This window comes from Pelodiscus sinensis, chromosome 19, assembly GCF_049634645.1.
Source record: "Pelodiscus sinensis isolate JC-2024 chromosome 19, ASM4963464v1, whole genome shotgun sequence".
Taxonomy (NCBI): domain Eukaryota; kingdom Metazoa; phylum Chordata; order Testudines; family Trionychidae; genus Pelodiscus; species Pelodiscus sinensis.
The window spans coordinates 5,853,019-5,874,415 of NC_134729.1; the positions used below are offsets into that span (position 1 = coordinate 5,853,019).

The 21,397-nt window shown below is 45.9% G+C and overlaps 1 protein-coding gene across 1 annotated transcript in view; it reads right to left on the minus strand.

The window, feature by feature from the left end:
• Positions 1 to 21,140, minus strand: part of SCN8A (sodium voltage-gated channel alpha subunit 8) — a 128,814-nt gene extending 107,674 nt beyond the window's left edge. Inside the window, exon 1 of the mRNA XM_025188719.2 lies at positions 21,008 to 21,140. The gene's annotated coding sequence lies outside the window, so the exon portion shown is untranslated. The remainder of the gene's footprint in view (positions 1 to 21,007) is intronic.
• Positions 21,141 to 21,397: the final 257 nt, after the last annotated feature.

Consider the following 21,397-nt stretch of genomic DNA (forward strand, 5'->3'; position numbering starts at 1 on the left):
AGAGAGTGCAAGGTCTACAGGATTTGCTCATTGCCTGACCTCCCCCTCCCCCCCCATAGGAAACTGATTACACTAGAAATATTCCTTTTTTGGAAACAATTCAGAGCCACCTACAATTTTCATATAGGCCATGAGATAGCAAGGCCTTTCAGGCACTGTCTGCCTGGTCTACCTCCAAACCAATTTCATTACATTACAAACACCCTGGACCCTTCTATCCTTCCCACTGGGTTTATTTGTATTCTATAATTCCCTTCCCCCATCATCTAGATACTCATGCTAATTATAATGTATCTTGCACTTTTTGTAGGAGATGGGGCATTGAGACTGGTGACCAGCATGGATCATTGCCTCCCTAAATTCTCCTGCCTACAGTGCTGTTCAGAGAAGGATACGGACAAAACAAATGCACCCTGCCCAGTCCAAATCTAATAAAGAGGCAGTGCTGCAAAGCCACTACTTTATCCTCCCAAAACTGAGCTCCACCGAGATGGCTACGACATTCTGGAATGGCTTGGCAGGTGGTGTACTGCAACCAGAGCTTATTATGGGAAGCTCACCTGTCTCATTGTTATCATGGTTTGTTGTTGTGGCCATTTGTCTGTTGTATCCACTCCATAGATCAACTTATATTTGAAAGGCAAGCTATCTGGGGCAAGTAGTTATGTGTATGTACAGCACCTAGCTCAAGTGGGGCCCCTGGACGCCACCACACCACAAATAAATAGTTCTGCATTTACAGTCTGGCCTAGGATCTTGACTTTCTATGAGTTTCAATGAAAAATCTCTTCAGCATCAAATGCAGCTTACAAATACAGAGAGTTTCTCATACAGGAGGATGTTAAGTGCATTTCAGGAAGGCAGAACATTACCAGCTGATAATCCCTCTACAACCCAACTTAGACTACATCCCCCTCTACTTACTTCATCCTAGTCATGACTGTGACCCCTAGTCATTCCTATACAGGCAGTCCCTGGGTTACGTACAAGATAGGGACTGTAGGTTTGTTCTTAAGTTGAATTTGTATGTAAGTCGGAACTGGTACATATTGTAGGGGAAACTCTAGCCAAACATTTCTCCAGAGCTCAGTTTTATTCTCCCACACCTCACTTCCCTCAGTCCTTTATTCTCAAGCTGAGGTGTCTGCTGAGAAAAGCCGCTCTGCGTCTCCATGATCTGCTGGGGGGGGAGGGGGGCGCTAGCTTCGCATCTCCCTGGTCTGCTGGGGGGAAGCAGCTAGTGCGGGGTTGCCTCACTCTGTAAGTAGGGATCCGATGTAAGTCGGATCCATGTAACCCGGGGACTGCCTGTACGCTGAAACCAGTACTTGTATATATAAACAGAGATCTCCTTGGGCCCTGAAACCATCTTCCCATGAGGAAATTAACTGAACATATTTCTGAAACCTGTCTCAGTTTTCAGCAGCCGATGCAAAAACCTGATGTTTAAATATTCTGCCTCATGTTATTTCAAAGATCACCACACTCAGGGTGCATCTACACAGCACCCTAAACTCAGAATAAGATATGCAATTTGCACTATGAAAATTTTGCATCTTATTTCTAATCTATTTTGAAATAGCTGATTTTGAAATGTGGCGTGTCTACACAGTGATAAATTTCAAAATAACTCGCTATTTTGAGCCATCCCTTATCCCTCGTGCAACAAGGTTTACCAGGATGGTGAAATAGCGTGCCCATTATTCTGAAAAATATTTTGAAATAACAGGCAGCTTGTGTAGATGCAGGGTAGCTATTTCAGGATACCGGCGGTATCCCAAAATAGCCATGCAGTGTAGACATACCCTCAGGGAATGACTTTTCATTGCTCTGCACCTTAGGCAGTCATCCGCACCAGTGCAAGGTAGGTATAAAATCCTACCACTTTAATTTAGTAGTGTTTCACACCCACTTTCCACTGCTGTGTCTGCAAAAGGTGCAGGGTGAAGAAAAAACATGCATCTATTTTTAAAGGAGAAAGAGATTTGTGGGAGTCTCCTTAAATGGAGCCCACAGAAGAAGAAGCACAAAATTGTATTAAATCACAAACAAACGTAGCAGGTCTTCCAGTATATCTTCCTGCCAGCACAGGATTAGTTCCCATGGTACAGTTTGAACCTCTCTGGTCTGGGACTCTCTGATCTGGCAACATCTGTGTTCTGGCAACATCCATGTTGCTGGATCAGAGAACCCTGGACCAGAGAGCCCCAAAAGCTACCAGCTGGAAGCCCGGCCAGCTCCGCCGGGGGCAGAGCCCGGCTGGTAGCCACTGGGGGTCAAGAGCAAAGCAAAAGCCAGGAGGGGAGCCAGCCAGGACGCCAGCTCTCCTGAGAGAGACCTGACCTCCCCTGGTGTGGCTAACTCCCCTATCTGAGACCCATCATGTCCTGAGGGTGCCGGACCAGGGAGGTCCAACCTTTACCAACTTGGCCAAGACTACTTTCAAGCAGTGCTATTCCCATTGCTTCCCTTAGAAGAATTTTCCTCCAGAATAACAGATCTAATTAACAGGGATTTTTTCCTTGATATTCAAATTACTATTTTCCTTTTCTTAATGTCACCCCTTTATTCTGAGTGACAACCCTCGTTGCAACATGTTACACAATCCTCCTCCCCACACTATGCAAGTATTTGCACACTCCCAGTACATCCCTCAGCTCTTTAGTCATACTGGGTATGTCTAGACTGCATCCCTCTGTCGGCAGAGGGATGCAGATTTGGCAGGTCGACATTGCAAATGAGGCAGGGATTTAAATATCCCGTGCCTAATTTGCATTAAAATGGCCACCGGATTTTGCCGACTCAGCACTTTGTCGGCAAAAAGTGGCAGTCCAGAGGGGGATCTGTCGAGAAAGAAAGCCTTTTTCGACAGATCCTATAAACCTCCTTGCAGGAGGCATAAGGGATCTGTCGAAAAAGGCTTTCTTTCTCGACAGATCCCCCTCTAGACTGCGGCTTTTTGCCAACAAAGTGCTGAGTCGGCAAAATGCGACGGCCATTTTTATGCAAATTAGGCACGGGATATTTAAATCCCTGCGTCATTTGCAATGTCGACCTGCCTAATCTGCATCCCTCTGCCGACAGAGGGATGCAGTCTAGACATACCCACTAAGTCTAGATAATTATGTAGCTTGGCATCTAAGCCCTTCACAGATGAGCCAATTCTTCAAGTGTAAATCATCACACCTCCATTGATTTCAATAGTTATGGAAGAAGCATGCTCTTGCACTTAGGGACAAGGACCCAAGTCATGGACTTCCTACTCTGGGCAAGTCACTTACTACCTCTATAAAAGATAACAATACTTCCCTTATTCCACTCCTTCTCTTAAGTATTAGGATTAGGCTCTTCAGGGCAAGGGCAGTCTTGCCTACATGTATATACAGTGCCCAGCAAAAGGAGACTTCAATCTCAGTTGGGAGACTATCATAATATAATAATAATTATACAATAATCCTAAAAAAATATGGAATCTGAGTTTCACTACAGTTCTACCAAACTATCAATACAGATTTTGCTGTGCATTTACTAATGATGCTATTATTAAGGATGCAGGGGGGAAGCAGGAGACAGTGACTTTCTTTTGCGGAGGGGTAGTTGTTTCTTTAAAAATAGAACATCTGGGAAAATTTCTTTCCCCATTTAAAAAAAAGGGGGGGGGGATGACGTATATGTGCTTTTATTTGTTCAAAAAGTCACGTCTATCCTTCTTGCCTGGAAGATTATTTGGGAGACTGGAGATCCAGAAAGTTTATAGCATAAGCAACAACAAGCACCTGAACGCAGCAATGATTTTTGTTCAGACTGTTTAAAACTCGGGAAGGAAGGAGAAGCAAGGAGAAGGAAGGTTGCTGTTTTTCTTTTTTGTGTAAATAGCTATTTAGCTTAAATGCATGAAAAACAAAATTACTAAAAGGAAGGAGATTAATGAGAAGTATTTTTCTGCTTCCTCCCCAGTTCATATTGAGCATCTGACTGCACTTTGTAGTTTCACTGTGCAAATAGCAATCAATGCTCAGTAGATGATCAGTTGCACTGCCTAGCTCACATACTAGAATTGGTGACATGACTCCTGTGCAATGTGGTTGTTGGGGAACGGAGCTGAGGGCTCTGCCCAGGGCCCACTTTTCAAGAAGATGCAGCAGCTGTGAATATGCAGGAAACTAGTCAGTTTTTAAAAGATTCATGTTTGCAGCAACCTGCCTTGCCCAGAATCAACAGAGCTGAGAACAGCAGAACCCAGACTTCCGGACTCCCATCTCCAACCCTAGCCAATAGTCAGAGGTGACTTTCATTTATCCCCAGTCCCAAGTGGGAAGTAGAGATTCATTCAGATTAAGCAGTGAAACAGTTTTTCAAGGCTGACAGGAAGGATGCCAGTGATTAAAACACTGACTTGAAGACCATTCCATGTTCTGTTGCAGACATTCTGTGCGACTGAGCCTCTCTGTGCCGTGGTCCTTGTACAACAGGGACAACAGCTCCGCCCAACTTTACCAGAAGCACTGTGAGAATAGACACTTTGAAGAAGGCCCTATATGCAACAGATAGAAGTGGAAGGGGAAAAAGAGCAGCCTTCCAGTGCTCTGTTATTATGCCAGATAAATAGTGACTGCCAGATCCTCATAATTCCCTTAATTCTAGGGCAAGAGCCATGCAGGCTAGGGATGCACTTGGTTTAAATTGGCTGAGTAGCACTATCTTTATGAGACCACCATTTTCATCCCTTCCACTGTTTATAGTCAGAAGCAGCAGGGGGGTGGAGGCAGGAGCTGGTGCCATTTCAGATTTTGGTAGGTGGGGGATGACTTGTGCAGGTGCTGATGGGGGAGGCAGACTGAGAACAGCAGCTTCAGCAGCGTTACTGAGCATGCTCAGTACACGTACAGCTAAAAACGGGGGAGACCGATTCCATTCGCCTTCCCCTCATACACATATCACCTCTTTTTAGGGCTACTAAGGCACTGGAAAACTCTAGCGTTTTTTGGCAGATAACTTCACAATTAGCTGACAGGAGCACTGTATCTAATTCCTATATAAAAGAAAGAGAATTTAAATAACTATTAGACTCACTCAGCTCTAATATTAACCTTGACCTCTTGTGGCAAATAACTTAAGGGACACCAATAAGCCCTAACATTTTAACGTATATTCTTACTAACTGCCAAGAGAGAGAGAGACCGTCAGCACTCCTGAGCTTCACCTCAACTCTGGAAGTAGAGGGGGGTCTAGAGGGTTATAGCAGGGGGAAGATACATTTGGGCTCTATATAAGATCAGACTGGCCCTCCTGGGTCAGTTTAATGGTCCATCCAGTCCAGTAACCTGACTTCCAACAGTGGCCAGTGCTTCAGAAGGCATGAACAGAAGAGGCATTCTTCAAATAATCCATCCCCTGTTGCCCATTGCCAGCTTCTGGCAAACAGAAGCTAGGAACACCATTCCTGTCCATTCTGTCTAGTAGCCATTGATGGATCTATCCTACTTGAACTTACTTTGTTCTTTTTGGAACCCTATTATAGTTTGGGCCTTTCCACCATCTCCTGGCAAACAGCTCCACAGGTTGACTGTGAAAAAACAATTTGTTTTAAACCTGGGTGAGTTTCTTGTGTTATGTTATTGAAGGAGTAAGTAACATTTGCTTATTCTATTTTTTCCAAATTGTTCATGGTTTTCTAGACCTCTTAACATATCTCCCCATCCTTTAGTCCAGTGGCAGGGAACCTGTTTTGCATCACGGGCCGCTTACCCACAGAAAAATCAATCAGAGGCTGCACACAAGTGAGAAGCACTCCCCCCCCAAAAAAAAACCTCACTGATGTGGCCCCCACATGGCCTTCACCCACCAGAGCCTAGGTGGGCCTAGGCTAGATTTTATGTGCTCCAGCCCTACAAGAAGGGTAGTAAACAGGAGGGTTGGAGCACCAGTGTGGGCTCCCCAATGCTAAGAGGGAGCCCCAAGCCTCAGGGTCTGAATCTAGGCAAGCTGGGGGCTGCATCTGGCCCCCAGGCCTTAGGTTCCCCATCCCTGCTTTAGTCATTACTTCTCCAAGCTAAAAAGTCCCAGTCTTGTTAATCTCTCCTCATATGGAAGCTGTTCCTTACCCGTCATCATTTCTGTTCCCCCTTCTGTACCTTTTCCAAATTCAATCGATCTTTTTTAGATGAGGTGACCAAATCTGCAAACAGTATTCAAGATGACTCTATGTAGAGGCAATATGATATTTTCCTGTCTTATTAGCTAATGATTCCCAATATTCTGTAAATTTTCTAGTTTTTAGACTGCCATGGCACATTGAGCAGATGTTTTCAGGGAACTATCCACAATGATCCTAAGATCTCTTTCTTGAGTGGTAACAGCTAATTTAGACCCCCATCATTTTTATATGTATAGTTGGGATTATATTTTTCCATGTGCATTACACTGTGTTTATCAACACTGAATTCCATCTGCTCTTGTGTTGCCCAATCACCTAGTTTTGTGAGATTCCTTTGTAGTCAGCTTTGGACTTAACTATTTTGAGTAATTTTGTACTATCTGCAAGTTTGCCACATCACTGTTTACCCCTTTTTCAGGAATTTTTAGATATTTAACCGTACAGGTCCAAATTTAAATCCCAGCCACACAACACTCATTGCTACTCTTTTCCTCCCCTATCTTTTAAGTACCTGGCAATGTTTCATTATGACCTAACGATCCTTCAATTACTTGAATGACCAGGCTTTACTTATTCTTAATAACCTGCCTCCCTCTTTTTATAATAAACTCCCTGCACCCAAAAGCAAAGCTGCAAGGAGCTCAAACTCTGTTGCATTTAAAAAATGCCTCTGGAGCCCAAGGAGCTGCCTGACGCCTCCATGCTGCTGGCTCTGATACAGAAGCAACAGTGCAGGAGGAGGAGAAAGTGGGAGCAGAGGCGTAGCGAGGGTGTTATGCAGCTGGGGGCAAAGGAAAAATTTGCACACACACACCCACCACCGCTGCATGGTGGGCCCCCAAACCTGGCACATGGCCCTGGAAGGAGAGGGGGGGAATTTGTACTGTGTCTTCCCACGCCCCCTCCAGTTTGGGGCCGGACCCCACACGCACTAACCCACCGGCGGAGATGGAGGAGGTCGGGCTGGGGGTGGAGAGGAGGTGGCAGCAGGTGGAGGGATGACAGGGGGAGCGGAGGGGGACTAAATTGTTGCTGTGCCTGGAATGGAATTGCTTCTCATAAAACAAAAAGGCTATGTCTAGACTGCAGGCTTCTTTCGAAAGAGGCTCTTTCGAAAGCATCTTTCGAAAGAGCCTCTTTCGAAAGATCGCGTCTAGACTGCAGGCGGATCTTTCGAAAGAGAAATCCGCTTTTTCGAAAGAGAGCACCCAGAGAGTCTGGATGCTCTCTTTCGAAGACGGCCTCTTTACATTGAAGAACGCCTTCTTTCGAAAGAGGAACTTTCAAAAGAAGGCGTTCTTCCTCGTGAAATGAGGTTTACCGCCATCGAAAGAAAAGCCGCGTTCTTTCGAAATAATTTCGAAAGAACGCGGCTTGAGTCTGGACGCAGGGCAAGTTTTTTCGGGAAAAGGCTACTTTTCCCGAAAAAACCCCTGAGTCTGGACACGGCCAAAGGGAGGGCTCAGCTGTAATGACCACATGCGGGCAGCAGAGACTACAGGACAAATATACTGTATAAGGACAGAGGGGCAGCAAGGCGCTAGAGATGGTGACCAAGACAGTAGTTTGCTACATTCTTCACTCTGCTTGGGGGGAAGGGAGGAAGAGACAAACCTGGATCTGTCCCAGCTGGGGACATGCCCTACTCCCTCAGCTGTGCCCCCTGAAGATGCAGCAGTTATGGTGGGGGGAGGGGAATAACTTTTAATGGGGGGACCACTCCAAGATTTTGGCAAGTGGTCAAGGGCCACATTTCAACTGAGGGAGTGTGGGGTCTGAGACAGAGGTTGGGTGCAGAAGGGAGCTTGAGGTAAAGGACTGGGGTGCGTAAGGGGGTGTGGAGTCTGAGACAGAGTGTGGGTGATAGAGGGGGTTGTGATCTCGGGCAGAGGCTTGGAGTGCAGGATCCAGGTGGAGGTATGGGTGCAGGACAGGATTCTGGCCTAGGGGATGCTCTAGGAGGAAGTGCAGAGTCTGGGAGGGAGTTGTGACCTGGAGAAGGGAGTGCAGAGGGTTTGGTTGGTGACTTGGGGCAGGGAAATGGGGTGCAGGGTCATGGAGGGATGCGAGTGTCAGAGAGGACTCTGGCCTGGGGGAAGGGTGAGAGAGGGGATGTAGTACCCGGGAGGGAGTTGTAACCTGGGAGAAAGGGGTAAAGAGGGTTTGGGTGGTGACCTGGGACAGGTAGTTGCGGGGGGGTCAAAGAGGCAGGCTGTGGCTGGGAGGCACTTACCTAGGCAACTCCCGGCCAGCAACCCTGCAGGAACCTGAGCTGCAGTCACAAGCTGCTCCACATGGTTGTGCTCCAGGTAGGGTGGGAGGACGGAGGGAGGAGGCTTCATTGGCTGCTCCTGCCTCCAGCAAATTTTCTCAGCTCCCATTGGCTGGAAACTGGCCAATGGGAGCTGAGAGGTTTTGCTGGGGGGCAGGACAGAGCACAAAGCCTTCCTCCTCGCTCCCCAGCATCCAGAGCATAGAGCAGCCACATTTAAAGCATCTGCTGCTGCACTGTGCTTAAGGGTCCCAGCGAGGCAGTCACAAGCTGGACCAAGTGGCTTAGTGGGTCGGATCCGGCCCACTAAACACCTCTTGCCCACTCCTAGCTTATGAAGAGGCACATCTCACTCAGCTTCAAGCCGTTACAGTGATAGAGCGCTGGGGTAGACCTCTCTCCCCGAGGCAACAAGCAATGATTTCAATAAAGCACATATATTTTCATTTTATTTTCCAAAATACAAAAATTGAGTTAAGAATCATAGAACTGGAAGAGACCTCAGGAGGTCATCAAGTCCAGCCCCCTGCCCAAGGCAGGACCAACCCCAACAAGGACCCGAGCAATGCCATGTAACTCTTTTGGTTAACTATAATTGTTTATTCATACATAAAGGTATATTCTTTTAACTTGTACAAAATTTCCCTATAGCAAAAAGGGGTTTTTGCGCCAAAAGGAAACGTCTACACTGCTTGTTTTTGCGCAAAAGCCCCTAGCACAAAAACAGATGGGCAGAAAATATGCAAATGAGATTGTGACTTATGCTAATGAGTCCCTCATTAGCATATTTTCTGCTGGAAGAAATCCCAGTGAAGACGTAGCATGCGGGGGTATCTTTTTCCTTGGGACCTTCATTGTGTCTATAGGGAAAGAGCAGATTGCAAAAAAGATCAGAACCCAAAAGTTCCCTTGCAGGCACTTAAATAAATGGTCATGTTTTCAATAGATGTCAGCTCCCAGCAGCCACCATTATTTTCAATGGTGGGGGGGTGTTGAGTGAAATGCGGGATGTTTTATTGGTCTCAATGGGAGTGGTGGAAAGCGAAGAACTTTTGAAAATCTGGCCAAACTGTCTTTTAACCTCTCCCCAAAATGGTCAGCAAAGGTCTTACAAGGTAGACACAATTCTTCCTTCTTTAGCTTTTATTTTCGGTTGTTGATTTCATACTTTTTAAAGGTACCCGACTGATGGCACAGGAGTACCAATTCTCCCCACAGCAGGATACAAGTATCTCCCACTGAAATGAGAAGAATGACATTCTGTTTCTCCAAAGAAGGACAACAAAAGCTGCAGTAGTTCAGATTACCTCATGCAGCCCTGCCAAGCACCTCAGCTTTGTGCCGCAGGAAGCACCTTTACACATGGAGGGGGAAGTTAGTCCTGATGGCCTCTCTTCTGAGACTTCCAAAAGGGAACAGTTAGGCTGTGTCTACACTGGGCCACTTATTCCGGAAAAGCAGCCGCTTCTCCGGAATAAGCTGCGAGCTGTCTACACTGGCCCCTTGAATTTCCGGAAAAGCACTGACGATTTACTGTAAGAAATCAGCTGCTTTTCCGGAAAAACTATGCTGCTCCCGCTCAGGCAAAAGTCCTTTTTCCGGAAAACTGTTCCGGAAAAGGGCCAGTGTAGACAGCACAGCAGTGTTTTCCGCAAAAAAGCCCTGATCGCGAAAATGACGATCGGGGCTTTTTTCCGGAAAAGTGCGTCTACTTTGGCCACTGATGCTTTTCCGGAAAAAGGGCTTTTCCAGAAAAGCATCCTGCCAATGTAGACGCTCTTTTTCTGGAAATACTTATAACGGAAAACTGTTCCGTTTTAAGCATTTCCGGAAAAAGGTGCCAGTGTAGAGACAGCCTTAATGTGCCAATTTTCCTCCTGCAGCTTTTCTCACTAGAGATCACAAGTTCATTTCAACACGCCAGTGCCAAAAATGAAATTTCTGCAAGCTGCATGGAATCTTATTAAAGACACCATAATAGAGGCTCAACTTAACTGTAAACCCTAAATTCAAAACTTAGTAAGAGAACCAGAAGTGCCATATTCTCTAATCCACAAAACAGAAACAGAGTCAGAGGCAAAAAGGCTTGTTTAAAAAGTGGAAGTTAAATCCTACTGAAGAAAATAGAAAGAAGGAAAAACTGTAAAAAAGTGTAAAAATATAATTAGAAAGGCCAAAAACGAATCTGAAGAACAGGTAGCCAAAAACTCAAAAAGTAATACCAAAATATTTTTAAGTATAGTAGAAGCAGGAAGCCTGGTAAATAACCAGTGGAGCAACTAGATCAGTGGTCCCCAACACGGTGCCCGCAGGCGCCATGGCGCCCGCAGGGCCATTTGTGTGCGCCCGCCAAGTGCTCGGGGCTGGCCTGGCCCCGGGCACATGGTGCATGTGCTGTGCCGGAGCCGGCCCGGGCGCATGGTAAGCGCCGGTCCCGGGAGCGCCGCGAATTGGCCGCTCGCGCCCCGGGCGCGCGGCGCTTGCAGGGGGAGGCGCTGGCCCCGGGCGCACGGCGCTTGCAGGGGGAGGGCGCTGGCCCCGGGTGCGCGGCATTTGGATGGGGCGCCGGCCCCCGGTGTGCGGCGCTTGGGAGGAGCGCCGGCCCCAGGAGCGCGGCGCTTGCGGAGGGCCCCGCCCACGAGTACGCGGCTATAGGGGGGCCGCCACTGGGCGTGCATGTGTCCCCGCCCTCTGGCGCCCGGCAGGCGAACGGCCACGCCCCCTGGCTCCCGGCAGCCTGTAAAGGTTGGGGACCACTGAACTAGATGATTGAGATCCTACACAGGAGCACTCAAGGACAATAAGGTCATTGAGGAAAAACTAAATGAATTCATTGCATCTGTCTTCACAGCTGAGGACATGAGGGGAATTCCCAAACCTGAGCCATTGTTAAGTGACAAATATGAGAAACTGTCCCAGATTGAGGTGTCATCAGAGGAAGATTCTGAACAAATTGATAAACAGTAATAAGTCACCAGGACTAAATGGTATTCACCCAAGAGTTCCGAAGGAACTCAAATATAAAATTGCAGTACTATTAACTGTAATTTACAATTTATTTAAATCAGCTGCTGTATCAAGTGACTGAGGATAGCGAATGTGATGCCAATTTTTAAAAAGGGCTCCAGTAGTGATCCTGGGAACTACAGACCAATAAAACTGATTTCAGTAACAGGCAAATGGGTTGAAATTACAGGAAAGATTAAAACTGTCAGACACCATATATGAAAGAACTCAAATGGGAAATTTCAGAAGTATTAACTGTGGTTTGTAACTTATCCTTTAAATCAGCTTCCGTACCTGATTGGAAAATAGCTAACATGACACCAATATTTTAAAAGGGCTCCAGAGGTCATCCTGACAATTACAGGCCAGTAAGTCTAATGTCAGTACCGGGCAAATTCGTTTAAACTATTGTAAAGAATAAAATTGTCAGACACATAAATGAACATAATTTGGTAGGGGAAAGTCAACATGGTTTTTGTAAAGGGAAATCATGCCTTACTAATCTGCTAGAGTTCTTTGAGGCGGTCAAGAAACATGTGGACTAGGGGGATCCAGGGGATATAATATACTTAGATATCCAGAAAACCTTTGACAAGGTCCCTCACCAAAGCCTCTTAAGTAAAGTAAGTTGTCATAGGATACGAGGGAAGATCCTTTCATGGATTGATAACTGGTTAAAAGACAGGAAACAAAGGGTAGGAATAAATGGTAAGTTTTCAGAGTGGAGAGAGCTAACTAGTGGAGTTCCCCAAGGGTCTGTCCTGGGACCAAACCTATTCAACTTATTTATAAATGATCTAGAGAAAGGGGTAAACAGTGAGGTGGCAAAATTTGCAGATGATACCAAACTTCACAAGATAGTTAAGACCAAAGCAGACTGTGAAGAGTTTCAAAAAGATTTCACCAAACCAAGTGAGTGAGCAACAAAATGGCAAATGAAATTTAATGTGGATAAATGTAAAGTAAGGCACATTGGAAAACATAATCCCAATTATACATACAATACAATGGGGACTAATTTAACTACAACTAGTCAAGAGAGAGATCTTGGAGCCATTGTGGATAGTTCTCTGATAATACCCACTCAACATGCAGCGGCAGACAAAAAAGCAAATAGAATGTTAGGAATCATTTAAAAAGGGATAGAGAATAAAACAGAAAATATCATATTGCCTCTATATAAAACCGCGGCATGCCCACATCTTGAATACTATGTACAGATGTGGTCGCCTCATCTAAAAAAAGATATATTGGCTTTGGAAAAGGTTCAGAAAAGGGCAACAAAGATGATTAGGGGTTTGGAATGGGTCCTATATGAAGAAAGATTATAAAGACTTGGACTTTTCATCTTAGAAAAGAGGAGACTAAGGGGGGATATGATAGAGGTCTATAAAGTCATGACTGGTGTAGAAAATGTGAATAAGGAAAAGTTTACTTATTCCCACAATATAAGAACTAGGGGTCACCAAATAAAAATTAATAGGCAGCAGGTTTAAAACAAACAAAAGGAAGTTTTTCTTCATTCCGTGCACAGTCAACCTGTGGAACTCCTTGCCGGAGGATGTGGTGAAGGCTAGGACTTTAACAGGGTTCAAAAAAAGAGCTAGACAGATCATGGAGGTTAGGTCCATCAATGGCTATTAGCCAGGATGGGTAGCAATGGTGTCCCTACCCTCTGTTTCTTTGGAGGTGGGTGACAGGGGAGGGATCACATGACATGAGGATTACCTGTTGTGTTCCCTCCCTCTGGGGCATCTGGTATTGGCCACTGTCATCAGATAGGATACTGGGCTGGCTGGATCTTTGGTCTGACCCAGCATGGTTATTCTCATGAACACAGTTTTTTGAGGGGAAAGTCAATGTGTTTTTTGTAAACGGAAATCATACCTTACCAATCTACTAGTAATTTGAGGGGGTCAACAAACATGTGGAAAAGCAAGATCCACTGGATATAATGGTCTTAGATTTTCAGAAAGCCTTTGACAAGGTGCCACACCAAATGCTCTTAAACAATGTACGCTGTCATGGGATAAGTGAGATAAGGGAGCCATGAATTTTGGATTGGTAACTGGTTAAAAGATAGGAATAAACTGTCAGTTTTCAAAATAGAGAAAAGTAAATAATGGTGTCCCCCAGGAGATTGCATTGGGACCAGCCCTATTCAACATTATCATAAATAATCTGAAGAAAAAGGGTAAACAGTGATGTGGAAAAATCTGCAGCTGATACCTGAATATAGATAGTTGAATGCCTGAGCAACAAAAATCACAGATGAAATTCAATGTTGATAAATGCACAGTTGGAAAACATAATCGCAACTACATATATAAAATAATGGGGACTAAATTAGTTGTTGTTGGGGTCATTGTGAATAGTTCTTTCAAAACATCCACTCAATGAGCAGGAGCAGTAAAAAAGCTCACAATGTTGGTAATCATTAAGAAAGAGATACATGATAAGACAGAAATATCATATTGGCTCAGTATAAATCCACAGTATGCTCACATCTTGAATACTGCATGCAAATGTGGTCACTCTATTTAAATAAATAAATAAATAAATAAATAGTAACTGGAAAAGGTTCAGAAAAGGTCAACAAAAATTATTAGGGGTATGGAATGGTTGCCATAGGAAGAGAGATTAATAATACTGGGACTTTTCAACTTAGAAAAGAGACAATTACGAGATGATATGATAGAAATCTAATCAAGACTGCTATGGAGAAAGTAAATAAGGAAGTGCTATTTTCTCCTCATAAGACAAGAACTGGGGGTCACCATATGCAATTAATAGGCAGTAGGTTTAACCAAACAAAATAAAATAGTTCTTCATACAATGCACAGTCAACTTGTGAAACTCCTTGCCACAGGATGTTATGAAGACCAAGACTGAAACAGGGTTTAAAAAAGAACTACAGTATACTTCCGATAATCCGGAACCTTTGGGACCTAGGTGGTGCCGGATTATCGGATATGCCAAACTATCAAGAGGTATTATAAGATGGTTTTATATATATATATATATATATATATATATATATATATATATATATATAAAGTGTTTTTAACCCTTTTTATTGTAGCACAAGCACTGTCCAGCATCACACAATGCCAGTGTCAGACTGACTCAGTCTCGTCCGGTTTCACTTGGTTCAGCTGCTGCCCCGATGCCGTGTGACTCGTTTTTTGCCAAAGCTCACTCACTAGGGTTCCCAAATTGGGGGGCATGAAGAAATTCCAGGGAGGTGCAAGGCGACCCAACCCCAACCCTCTCCCCCGTGTCAATCCCTCCCCCTCCTAAGTTTTGCTGCTATTTTTGTTTATCAGCCCCAGTCAATTCCTTTCTTTTGCTCAACAAGTTTTGCTGCTATTTTGGGGGGGAGGGGGGCATGAGGGTTTCTCAAAAATCAGAAAGGGGCCATGATACTGAAAAGTTTGGGAACCACTACACTAGGCTCTTGCCATTTTGATGCCAGCCTATCGGGAGTGCCATACAATTGGATGCCAGACTATTGGAGTTTTACTGTATATAAATTCATCCCGGGTAGGTCCATCAATGGCTGTTAGTCAGGATGGGCAGGGGCAGGGTCCTTATCCTCTATTTACCAGAAGTTGGGAATGGGCGACAGGAGAGGGATCACCCAGGTATGACCATTCTTATGTTCCCAACTGGATGTTTTCTGTAACCATCTGCATGCAACTTCCCACTTGCAAAGAACCTTACTTTCATTTTAAATGCTTTTGTTCTGATTTTACCTTATATTCTTTAACCCAGATAATTTATTTGACCAAATCAATGGGTTCATTGATTCCAGTGTATTTGCTTATTTCAATGACCATTGCAACCACCTCAGTAGAAAGGTAATCAATAATGAATGGGAATCACAGTCAGCATGGACAATGTATGCCGTAGGATCGACATACAGCCTTGAATCTTAAGCTACTGAAGCCATAGAAAGCATCAGTTTATATTCACAGAAAAGTCACATCAGTTTATGTTTAAGGAGCACATAAGAAGTCCAACAACTCAATTTTAAACAAAGCAACAAAGAATATGGAGGAGGGATTTTATATTTTCAGAATTTTGATCTATTCATGACACTCTGCATAAACTACTTTTTACTAGGGATGGCAGCGTGTAGTGGGTTATATGATTAACCAATAAGTCTGGGCCTATCAGTTCATCGGAATGACTACATGCAATCCCCCCTCTTCATGCCTGTGTATCAGAGGCAGCAAGGGAGGAGGAGGTGGGAGCGGATCCCCTAGAGAGCCAGCTTTTAAGCCGGCTCCCGACCTGTGCTGAGCTGCTTGCCCCTCTCTGCTGCCTCCCACAGAGGTAACAGCGAGGGGTGGAGAGGCAGGCAGGAGCTGGTACATGCAGGAAGCAGCTTTCAAGCAGGCTCCCTGCAGGAATAAGCTCCTGCAGAGACGCCTCCCCCCTGCGCTGCTGCCTCTTTATCAGAGGCAGCAGGCACAGAAGGCAGGAGCTGGTGCTGGCAGGGAGACAACTTAAAAGTTGGCTCCCCTTTGGCTCCTGTTTTCCCCCTTTCCCTCCTCCCCCCACACACATGTAAATGTCTAACTGTTAAAATTTCCAATGGTTACAGATTTACACAAATAAACAATAGTTAACATCTCTACTTTCTACTATATATTTTTGTTAGTCTGTAAGGCTACGTCTAGACTACAAGCCTCTTTTCAAAAGCTTCTTTCGAAAGAGATCATTTAGACAGCAACCAGTATTTTCAAAAAAGAGAGCCACTTTTTCGAAAGAGAGCACCCAGGCAGTTTGGATGCTTTCTTTCGAAAAAGCACTGTTTGCATTCAATAACGTATTCCTCGTAAAATGAGGTTTTCCATGGTCAAAAAACCAGCCACGTTTTACAATTCAATTTTGAAAGAACGTGGCAGCAGTCTAGATGCAAGTGAAGTTTTTTCAAAAAAAGGCCACTTTTTTCAAAAAAAACCCTGTAGTCTAGACACACCCTAAGGTGACACAGGACTTCTCATTACTTTTTACTTGATTATTTTTAATTTTAACTGAAAATGAAATGAGGATGCATATTTCTAATTTCTAACCACACCCAATCACTCTTCTTTCAACTGCTTATCAGGCAATGGGTTTCTTTTTTGGGAAGTCCCCACATGGTTACCCCAGCACTTCTAAGCAACATTGGCTCAATCCTGTAGGAAAACTACTATAACATCTGTGCCATCATCTGGTTATTGTCCACATATAAAAGTTTAGACAAAAGATCAAGTTACTACTGATGGGAATGCTCCTTTCACAGAATATTAACCAGATTATCGGTGTTGCAATTTACAAACAAAGGTTGAGAGTGCAAATCATACAAAATAAATAACAGTCCTATCAGAACACTCTTTTTGACTGAAATTATTGAGATCTGAGGTGCCTGGCATTTTACCTATTGTAGTTACACATAATATGATCTTCTAAAGACTTGTACAAATGTTGTCATGCTGTTTATTACATTAGTACCCCGGTGCTGTAAGTCAACATTATTAAAATTACCCCTCCAAGAAGCATTAAGATGATTTTAAGCAGCTTTCTGCTATTCCGTATGCTAGAAAGGAACAAATTCTAGCAAGTCAAGTGTAAAAGTATGATTAGACGGGTCAAATAAGAATTTGAAGAGCAACTAGCAAAAAATGCAAAAACAGCTTTTTTTAAGTATATCAGAAGCAGGAACCCTGCCAAATAATCAGTGGTATAGACAATCGAGGTGTTAAAGTAGCAGTCAAGGAAGACAAGGTCATTGTACAGAAGTTAAAATCTTTGCATTGGTCTTCACTGCAGAGGATGTGTGGCAGATTCTCACATCTGAGCCATCCTTTTAGAAGAGACAAATCTAAGCAACTGTTCTAGACTTAGATGTTAGTAGAGCAAATTGATAAGGTAAACAGTAATAAGTCATCGAACCCAGACGGCTTTCACACAAGAGTTCTGAAAGAACTCAAATGTGAAATTGCAGAACTACTAACTGTGGAATGTAACCATATGCTTAAATCTACCTTTGTACCATTGACTGGAGGGCACTTAATATAGTGTCATTTTTTAAAAAAAGGCTCCAGAGGCAATCCTGGCAATTATAGATCAGTAAGCCTAACTTCAGTACCAGGCAAATTGGTAGAAACTACAGCAAAGAAAAGAATGGTCATATATATATAGGTGAGCTTTTGTAAATGGAAATTGCATCTCACTAGTCTATCGGGATTTCTTTCAGGGTGTCACACAGATAAATAAGGGTGATCCAGTGGATATAATATATTTGGACCTTCAGAAAGACTTTGAGAAAGACTCATCAAATCCTCATAAGCAAAGTAAGGACTTATGGGACAAGAAGGCAGATCCTGTCATGGATTAATAATTTATCAAAAGACAGGAAACAGAAGTTAGGAATAAATGGTCATTTTTCACAGTGGAAAGAGGCAGATAAGGCCTGAACATCCATATAACCCAGAGATTCAACATATGTATAAAAGATCTTGGAAAAGGGATATATCAGGAGGTGGAAAAGTATGCAAAGGATTCAAAATTACTCAAGATAGGTAAATCTAAAACTGACTGTTAGAAAAGGATCTCATAAAACTGGATGACTGGGCAAATGAAGTTCAATGTTGATAAATGCAAAGTAATGCACACTGAAAAAATAATTACAACTACCCCATAGAAAAGATGGGGTCTATAACAGAGAGCTTGGAGTAATAATGGATAGTTCTTTGAAAATACCTGCTTTATATGCAGCAGCAGCAGTCAAAAATGGTTTTTTTTTAAGTCATAGTTAGGAACCACTGGGAAAGGGATGCCACTGTATTAAACCCTGATATGCCCACATCTTGAATACTATGCAAGGTTCTGGTTACCCCAACTTGAAAAAGATGTATTAGAACTGAGAAAAGTACAGAAAAGGGCAATAAAAATTATTAGAGGAATGAAGCAACCTAGGGGGATTTTAAAAAGACTGGGACTGTTCATCTTTAAAAAAAGAAACAATTAAGGAGAGATATGATAGAGGTCTATGAAATCATGAATAGTGTGGGGAAAAAATAAATACGGAAATATTATTTACCTTTTCCCATAACACGTGAACCAGAAGCCACCCCATGAAATTAATAGCCAAACAAACATAAAGAAGAACTTCTTCACACAATGAACTCATTGCCAGGGGATGTAGTGAGACCACAGATATAACTGGTTTCAAAAAAATGAGCAGATAGGTTCATGGAGGAAATGCCCATCAATGGCAATTAGCCAAAATAATCCAGGACACAACCTAACCTTCAGGAAGACCCTATGTCTTTGACTGACAGAAGCTGGCAATGGAAGACAGGAATGGATCACTCCATCATTGCCAGTTCTGTTCATTCCCACTGAAGCATCTGGAGACAGGATACTGGCCTAGACAGATCATTGGCCTGACCCAGTATGGCCTTTCTTACATTCTAGATAAGACCTCCTGGTAGAATCATGTCACTATGGGCAGTTTCTACCAGCCTCAGAGAAGGAGAAAAACCTAAAGCAGTATGAATTCGTGATCAGTAACTAGGCCCAAGTACAAACCCAGATTATACAAATACACTGTTAGACAGTCACTAACCCTTTACCGTTCCCAGGGAACTGTCCATTTCAGCACCACACACCTGACGCCCACAACAAACAAGGGACCACTTCGCCTCAGCCCATGTGGCAAGAGGGAAGGGAAATATGCTTTAAGGCTATTTTATACATAATAACCATTCATTAGCAAAGGGGAAATCAAACCCCCACAACAGCCACCAAGGAAGTAAAATAAGGCTGCAATCATCATCTGTTGCTTAGCATCACGCACACCCAAGTTCAACAACATGTCCTAGACCTTGGAGCAAAATGCAGGACAATGTAGCACTTTAATTCGTTTTCACACGAGCTTGCATCCCACAGCACAGGAAACACACACATGTAACACCGCCTTCCCCCACCCCAGCACACTCCCGGTACTGATATCCGAATGATCAAGTCTTAAGAGGGCTGTGGGGAAGACACAGACAACGTGTAATACTTTCTGCCCTTCCCCTCCCCCAAAATATCCTACCGGTAGCTGGGCATAGGGACCTGGCTCCTCCTTCCTCCAACCAAATCCTTTTCCCCGAGGAAAGTGCAGGGCGTGTGGGTCACGCGTTCCCAGCTGCAGTGTTACCCGAAGCAGGGTAGGAGTCAGCGGCCGGGGGAAATAGGCCCCCGGTCTCCCAAATAAGGCCCCCCCCCCCACGAACTGCTCCTTGGCAGTGCGATACCTGGGGGTTGCAGCGCCCGCCCTGCGTCTGGAGGGGCAGTGGGGTCGAAACCTCCCACGCCCGGAGCCTCTCCCCCAAACCCCTGGAGGGAGCGCTCCAGAGAGGTGCAGCACCGGGCCCCAACTCCCTGTTTTACCCCCAAGCCTCCGCCACTCGCCTGGAGCTGCAGCTTCCCGCTTGCCCACCCCCACCGCGGCTGGTGTCATTTGGATGGGGGGGGTGACGCCCTGTCTTTACAAACATGCACCAAACAACCCCCCCCCCCTCCCCGGCTTGAAAGCCCCGCGCCCCCTCCTCAGGAAGCTCCGCGCACTAGAGGGCCCCAAGACAGGAGCTGGGACACCAAGACCCCTCTCGGGTCCAAACCGCCAGCCCCCCCCCTCCTCCTCCTCCGCGTCTCCCCCTGCTCCACTTGGCCCCCCGGCCGGAGGGGGGCTCAGGCGGCTGGAGTGTGGGGGGAGCGCTAAAGGGGTAGCCCAGCCCCGCAGCCAGGGGGTTGGGAAGAGCCCAGACGTGAGCGGGGGGTCCGGGCTGGGGGCGGGCTAGGGACAGCCCCCCCCAAATTAGGGGGACGGGCGCCGAGAAGGGGCCTAGATGAAGCCCAGACCGCTGGCAGGACTGAGGGTGGGCGGACTGGGTGGGGGAATGCACCAGCTCGCCGGCTGCTGGAGCGGGGGCTGTCGCAGCTGCAGGAGAGGCGCCCCGGCCAGGGGCTGGCTGACAGGCCGCCCTCGCCCTCCCCCAGGGCAGACAGGTAGCCAGGCTGCAGCGGGCACTGGGGAACCGAGGCCCCGCTTCTCCCAGCTGGGGGAGGGAAAGGAGCTAGCCCGCAGCCCTAGGCGCCCCGGTGGCGGCTAGGATGCCAGGCTGCTGCAAGTAGGGAATAGAACCGCCGCCGGCCAGAAGCCCTAGCTCACCAGTGCAAGGGGGTGCAGGGAACTACCCCCACCTGGGGGGAAGGGGAAGCCCCACGAGCAGCTGGCAAGCGGCCCTGTGCGCCCCAAAGCAGCCGAGAGGTTGCTGCTGCTGGGCCAGACCGATTTGGGGCAGGCGGGGTACCCTGGCACCCCGGGTGGGGAGGCAGGAGAGGAACTGGCCCACATGCACGCAAGGAGCTGTCGGTGCTTGGAAATCGCTCTGCGGCAAAACCCCCGCCTGGAGGGAGGGGGGGAAGGGGGTGCACAAAAAAAAAAAGCAAATGGGGGCAGGGGTTTGGAAGCCCCTCCGCGCAACCTGCGCGCCTCGCAAGGGTCCCGGGCGGGGGCTGCAACTTACTGTGGCTGCTGAACTAGCGTGACTCCCGCAAGGCGTTGCTGGACTGCGGAGGTGGGGAAGCTGCAGGAGAAACTGCGGTTGTCGCCATCTTAGTGCGCTGCCTCCCTTGCCTTCCCCCCAGTGCAGCGTGCAGTTCCCTTGCATAATTGATGACTCTCAGCAGAATGGTTAGGGAGCGTGTCAAAAATCTCTGCACTCGCCTCTATCCCCACCCCCTCTCCCCTTATCTGCCCAGGCAGGGACCATGTCTCCATCCAGCGGCTCAGAACTGGGAGGGGAGGGAGGACTCGGGATTCCAAGGGATGGGGAGGGTAAGGGGAACCCTCTCTTCTCCAAGGAAAATCCCCCACCAAGTAGGGGTTCCCTGCTCTGATGGTGGGATGGTTCCCT